This window comes from Panthera tigris, chromosome A1, assembly GCF_018350195.1.
Source record: "Panthera tigris isolate Pti1 chromosome A1, P.tigris_Pti1_mat1.1, whole genome shotgun sequence".
Classification (NCBI taxonomy): Eukaryota; Metazoa; Chordata; class Mammalia; order Carnivora; family Felidae; genus Panthera; species Panthera tigris.
The window spans coordinates 111360226-111366225 of NC_056660.1; the positions used below are offsets into that span (position 1 = coordinate 111360226).

Below are 6000 nucleotides of genomic sequence, written 5' to 3' on the forward strand. Positions count from 1 at the left end.
GAGTCACTCTGAGCCAGTGGTAGAGCGAGAGCTCAGGCTATGGTATGTCCGCCTGGCGCCTGGCGGGCATGCTTCTGCGTCCTCAGCGGCTTCAGGAAGTACCATGGGATGGGCCAGATGTGAGCGTGCTGGGAGGCTAGTCTGCTGCCTGCTGCCAGAAGAGGCCTCTGCTGGGGCAGGGTGCTTATTCCCCAGAACGCTTGGAGGTCAGCAGAGGTCTCTTCAGAGCCTGGGGCACCAGGCCACTGTTTTCCAAGTACGGGGTACGCATGTGTGGCTGCCTGCCCCGGGTGTGGCCCTGGAGAAATCCCCAGGTACACAGCGGGCTGGTGCCAAGTTGCGCAAGAGCTGTGGCAGCCGTGGTGCTTTGCGCAGGACCGAGAGGGCATCATGGTCCTGGGAGAGGGATGACTCAGCAGTGCTGGGCCTCTGGTGCAGCTGCCAAAGGAGGCCAACCTGGTGGGGACACCCCGCCAGGGCGCAGGCAGTCTCTGGAGTCCTTTGGGGAGTGCCCTTGGCCTAGGTCGGTGACCTGCCATGCACATACTGAGTCCCCTCCCATGCCCGCTCTCAGCTCTGAGGCTGCTTGACCACGCACAGCCCTCCCCAGGCTGAAGAGCTCCCCCAAAACTTTGGCATACTCGGCTGCTCTGGGCAGCGGACCTGGGTTTGCACACACTTGAAGTTGTGGGGACCTAGAGACAGACCATGCAAGGAGTTCAGTGGCTAGTCTCATCTGAGTGGGAGGTAGTGTCTGTGTAGGAGAGGGTCCCCAAAAGATGTCCAGGGAGGCTGCTGTCTAATCACAGAAGGCCTTTAATGACTGGCCTGCCCGGGGTCTAGTCTCTGAAAATAGGGAGCCATGGAAGGTTTCTGAGCAGGTAGGTGATAATGCCAGAGATGTGCTTCAGGGAGGTGGGGAGGGAACAGATGCAAAGCGGGTATGAACCTCTGCTAGGGTGGGGCAGGCCAGGCGAGGGTGAGGCCACACTGTGTCTGACCCAGGCATGGGAGAGGGCTGCTTCAGGCAGTGGCCACGGCGCTGGAGCCAGGTCAGTTCTTCTCGCTCAGCTGGTCGAGGTCTGAGGAGGAGCTGCTTTGGCCACTGTGTGAGGGGGGCTGGGCTCAGGTAGACGGAATGACTTGAGAGCTCGCTGCCACCTGCTGACTGGCACCTTGGGCAAGCGACTTACAAGCCATTGAATTATTAAGCAAATTGAGACCCACCTCTGAGCCTCAGCACATCTGCTAATTGGGAGTGATCCATGCTTTCTAACATTGTTGTGAGCACTGATGGTAGGTAGTAGCCCAGCAGGGTGCCTGGGGGAAGCTGCTAACAGAGAGGGGTGGCCAATCCATGTGCTGGTTGACGATCCCCCCCAAAGGTCCAGTTCAACATCCTGCCTCTCAAATGTTCTCTTGGCCCACGTGCTCCTTTCCAAGGCCCCTTCCTTCACAACCTCTTTGAGGTGCCTGTGGGTCAAGGTGGATGATGTCAAAGCCCTACCCCTCCCTCACTGCGCCTTCGCCTCTCACTGTGGCTTTGGGTAGGACGAGGCAGGAACCAGCCTGCCCTCGAACCTACTGAGGTCACTGGAGGGTCACAGCTGACGATCCTCTGTCCTCACCCATGGGGCTGGGCCCTGAGTAGGCTCCCCCACCAGCATTCAGCTGGTGGGGAAGATGCCCCACGGGGTGGGTGGCCTGACCAGGTTGCTTACGCTTGTCACTTCTGAATCCCTCTTCTTGTAATGGCTGTAATTGTCAAGCAGTTTCCTCAGAGACTTTTTAGTAAAGATATGCGAAAAGAATGTAGCTATTAACTGGAATGTGTTTCTGGGAAGGCCCTGAGTTCTCTCTCATCAATAATGGGGCTAGGTTGGTAGGGGATGTGGACAAGCCCCTCTTCCTCCAGGGACCCCAACTTCCTTTCTGGGGCTATTGGAGCTGAAGATCAGGGCCTTCTTGTGGGCATACTGGGGGTTCTGGCAGCATGGAAGAGGACAGAGGCTCCCTGAAGTCAGACGAGGGGGAGGTAGCTATGGAGCTACATCTTGGGGGCCCCTGGAAGAGGTGGTGTCTCCCTGGAGGGAAGCGGTGCTGCCTCAGGTTGATGAATGGTTCCCAGGCCTGTTCTTACCCACGGACACCACGCCCTGGGTTGCCCTGAGTGCTGCATCCAGCCTGGTGGGACTGCCAGGCCTTTGTCTCCGTCAGTCCCTGGCTCTATCCTCGCACCTGAGCCGTGAGCAGAGGTGACTGACACAGAGCAATGCTTTCTCGGCAAACAGGGCACTCCCTCCTTCTCTTGGGGACCTTCAGGGCAGGAGGCTATGTTTGCCAGAGTGGAGGCCGTGTGTGTGTGTGTGTGTGTGTGTGTGTGTGTGTGTGTGTGTGTGAGAGAGAGAGAGAGAGAGAGAGAGAGAGAGAGAGAGAGAGAGAGAGACACCTTTAGGAGGGTAAGGGGCTGGCCCTTGGGTCACACAGCAGCCTGAGATGTAGTCTTGTAAGCTGGAATCTTGGAGAGATTCTGTGAGAATTGCCTCCTTCAGCATGAGGGACAGGCTGAGGAGAGATTTTCCTCCCTGCACAGCATCTGTACTAAAGACTGTCTTGAGCATCTGGAGAGACTGAGGGTGATGGAAGGCCTGAATGAAAAAGGAGGCTTGTTTTGGCTTCAGTCTGATGCCCCAGGGAGGCTCAGCCTTAGGAGAAACCACTGAGTCCCATGGTTACGCTGGGGGCCTGTGTGCAGGCAGATTGGACAGGCTGACCCACTGGCCAGATGACCCTGGTGTGTGACCTCAGCAGTGGCTAGTCTTGGCACTCCCTCCACTGATGGGTGTCAGTTCAGGAGGGGCATTGGGGCAGGGTGCCAGGGTCTGGCCCCATTGCAGAAAGCCTCCCCCTGCAGGCAACCACCCAGCTGGGCAGCCTGGGACTTAGAGTTCCCCCATAAAACAGAGTCACGGTGCTCTTGTCCATATTGGCAGGGGAGACGGAACCCAAACTGGAGAGAGTGGGTATAATGTTCTCAAGTGTAAGTTGTTCTCTTGTAAATTTTTAAATAAACCTTTGGCACCCGTTATGTCTTCATCCCGGGAAAGCCCTTGCTGATGCCAAAATTACGGAACTGTTTCAAAACGTGTGAATCCACTGAACTGATTTGAAGTTCCACATGAACACTGCTGAGATTAGAACTTTAATAGTTCAGGGGTGCCTGGGTGGCTGAGTCAGTTAAGCGTCCGACTTTGGCTCCATGATCTCAGGGTTTGTGAGTTCAAGCCCTGCGTCAGGCTCTCTGCTGTCAGTGCAGAGCCTGGAGCCTGCTTCAGATCCTGTGTGTTTCTCTCTTTCTCTGCCCTTCCTCCACTCGTGTGTGTGTGTGTGTGTGTGTGTGTGTGTGCGCACGCGCGCGCGCGCACGCATGCGCTCTCTCTCAAAAATAAATATTAAAAAAAAAGAATGAAGATGAGGGGGTTAAGAGTTTATTTAGGGCAGGTATTAGTATTGCCATAAGGCTCACGTGGCTTTAAGGGAATGGGCCAGCTCTGCAGAATTATCACGTGATTCCTCATTGACATTGGTGCTGTAGGCTTATGGCAGAGTTGTAGTTTTGTATGCAGCTGGTTGTCCTTGCAAACAAGGCCTTGAAGTTATCAGTGCCACTTGGTTTGCCTCCATCTGTCTGCAGACATTCAGTCTCTGTGTTGGTATTAATTACATCAAAAGTCAGAAAAAGAGCTGGCCTGAGGTTACATCTTTCTCCTATTAAATCCATTCTGGGCAATTTGACTTTGGCACAGCACGTCATCCAATTTTGTTGGTAGTTTTGTTTGTATTTAATTTCCAAATTTTCTTGGGCTTTTTAGGTATTCAGGAGTGATAAATAGGCGTGGAGGGCTCTAATGTTTGTTTCTATACATGTATGCCTTCAGTGACCAGTCTATCTTAGAGGTTCTGCTGTGTGACTGTGTTCCCAGCACATTCTAGGCACTATGGCACAGAAGTCAACATAACGGTAAAATTGCTGTCCTCCTGGAGTTTATAATCTAGAGATGGTAATAGACCCCTCCCCCCCGCCCCTCAAAAAAACCCAAAATAATAAAAACTCCACAAAACCAAAAGGCGAAACCATCCACAAACAGTGAATAAATTTATGGTTTAACATTAGGTGAGGATGAGGAAAAAGTTAGCTGGGGAGGGGGATAGAGTCAATGAGGAGGGGCTCTTAGATAGGATGAGGAGGACAGATCTCTCTGGAGAGGTGACATTGCTCAGAGACCTGAGTGAAGCCTGCTGATTGGGAGAAGAGAGTTTTAGGTTCGGGGGCAGTAAGTACAAAGACCCCTGAGATGGGGATGTGGTCACTGGATGTTGTATAATATTATTTTAATTAGGATATGAATAAAAAATGTGATACTGATCAACAGTGAGAATGGGTACTTGGGGTTTGGGGCATGGCGGCAAGCAATGGGGTAGCTTCTCAGCCTTCTGAGAGTATGGGAGCCCAGGAGGACTCCAGAACCAGGCAGGGGAGTAGTTGGTGGGGTCACAAGGTTCCCTGAGGCTTGCTAGCTGAGAAGTGGCACAGCACATTGGGCCAAAGGAAAGCAGAGTAGCTGATGGCACCCTGTCTCCAAATCCAGCCCCTGACAGCATGGCCATCCAGAGGAGTTGTTCTCTAGGCTTAGCTGCACCAGAATAACCTAGAGGGCTTGTTAAGACAGAGGCTGCCTGGCTCCATGCCAGATTTCTGATTGAAGAAGTCTGGGGTGGGACCTGCCAATACCTTTCATCCTATTTCCCAGGTGCTGACATTGTGGCTGGTCCAGGGACCACACCTTGAGAACCTTTCCTGCTGGCATCTATCCAGAGTGACTGTAGAAAGAGAATAAGGCTTGAAGCCTCAAGAAAAGAACTGGTCCCCGTCCCTCAGGATGGTTGTCTGGCCCACTGGGTCTCCTGGAGAGTATCATCCATGATCCTGGTGCCCCCAGGACCCTGTCCAGGTTGGCACTGTCCCTTGGTGAATGTGGGTGTGTGTGTGTGACAGACATGGCTCGTGCCTCTGTGAATCCATGCTGGTTGCTGTGGTCGCCATAGTTGGAAGCTTCTTGGGTTAGAGCCTACAGCTCAGATGGGTGAGGGGGGACACACCTCTGGCCCAAGGCCCTGAGCAGAAGGCCCTCAGGAAATAGGAGGGAGCTGACACTGAGAAGCAGAAGCACTGTCATCCTCACTTAGTGGTTCTCATTCCTGCCCTGCGAACCTCAGGTCCAGCGCTCTGCGGCCCTCTTCACCCCTCCCCACATGGGTATGTGTAAGGGCTTTCTGCTTTGGTTTGTTTTTCCAGAAAGGTGAACTTGTGTTGTTGAGGATGGACCCCTGGCACCCGGCTTGGTTTTCCTGAGTGAGGCCTTCTGTTGTCACAGGTATAGCTCTGGTTGTGGGTTGGAGTGTCAAGGGAGAAAGAAGAAGGGAGGCAGCCGGCTATGCTTGGTGGCCTGGAGGCCTGGAGGGAGTTGATGGAAAACATCTGAGCCAATGGCTCCGTGCACTCAGAAAATAAATCCTGGCTTCCGAAGAAGCTGCAGAAAATTGATTTTTCGCAGCTTCAGTGGTCATCCTGAAGGATTTGGTGGGGCGGAAACTGGGCCCATTTCTCATCCCTGTGCTCTGTACTGTCGGGTCAGGTGCTGAACGGGCTTCTGTTAGAGGCAGAGAGGCCTGGGCCGGTCCCCAGCTCCTGTCATGTACCTCCCACTGCCCTGTGCAAATGGGGAGGGGTGGAGGGCCCATCTCCCTCAGCTTGCCCTCACACCCAGCTGCTTCTCGCCTGTGGCTTGCCTCTTGCGCCTGCTACCATGGACGTGAAAGGTGTGTGTGTTCATGCAGCTGAGCTGGGATTAAGGCATTTGTACACGGGTGCAGCTGTGGGTCTTTGGTGTCTGGGGCACTGTGGGGCAGTGGCGGGTGGATGCCTTGGGGAGCTCAGCC

At 54.0% G+C, this 6000-nt stretch overlaps 1 long non-coding RNA gene across 1 annotated transcript in view; it reads left to right on the forward strand.

Annotated features, from left to right (window-relative positions):
- Positions 1-5685, forward strand: part of LOC102960025 — a 72585-nt gene extending 66900 nt beyond the window's left edge. Inside the window, exons 5-6 of the long non-coding RNA XR_006216928.1 lie at positions 4812-5012; positions 5357-5685. This is a non-coding gene — a long non-coding RNA (uncharacterized LOC102960025). The remainder of the gene's footprint in view (positions 1-4811; positions 5013-5356) is intronic.
- The last annotated feature ends 315 nt before the right edge of the window (positions 5686-6000 follow it).